A 799-nucleotide genomic window follows, 5' to 3' on the forward strand; every position below is an offset into this window, starting at 1 on the left:
AGACCCCCAACCCTGAGTCAGGCCCGCCCTCCGCTCTTTGTACTCCCCAACGCAGGCTGCACCGGCGGGAAGCTGCGGGCGGCCTGCCTCTCGGTGACAGGAAAGCAGGACGTGCTGCGCCGAGCCCCCGAAAATAACAACCTGCCGCCTGGGTCACTGCTCCGGCTTTTCCCGCGTTACATTTCGCGCCTGGGCGGAACCAATCACTGCGAGGCCCCTGCCCGCTGGCCGCAGCGGCGAGTGACAGGTCGCGCGAGCCAATGGCCGGGCCTGGACTTCTTTCCAGCCGAGGGGGGCGGAGCCGGGCCTGCGCGCGGGTCCTTTCTGCCACGCCATTGGCCGCCGTTCTCGTATTTTTTTCTGCCTCGAGGGCCAACTGCGTTCGAAACTCCGGGGGAGCGCGCGACAACGGCACTCGCCCAGACACACCCTCCAGGAGCCCCGGCCCCCGTCATCCCTCTGCGCGGGTTGTCAGGGTCGGAGGCGCGCGGGGCGGGAGGCCAGAGAGGTACGCATTGGAGAGGCTTCGGCGAGGGGATGAGGCCGGGACGGGGGGCGGTCGTTGGCCAGCGGGGGCGCGCGCCCGCCGGCCCCGCCCGTCAGCCCCACCCGCCTAAGGCTGTTGGGCCGCGGTTCCCGCGCGCAGGGAGTTTAAAGGGCTTGGTCCCCGGCCGCCCGCCCCGCCCCCGGCTCCCGCCACCCGCTCTGCGGGACCCAGGCCTTCCTACTGCAGGTCTCTAGTAGACGTCCAGAGGTGCCTAGTTTCTTAGCCGGCTCTGCCTGTCCAGTTGCTGGATTC

Source organism: Felis catus, chromosome D4 (genome assembly GCF_018350175.1).
Source record: "Felis catus isolate Fca126 chromosome D4, F.catus_Fca126_mat1.0, whole genome shotgun sequence".
Taxonomy (NCBI): domain Eukaryota; kingdom Metazoa; phylum Chordata; class Mammalia; order Carnivora; family Felidae; genus Felis; species Felis catus.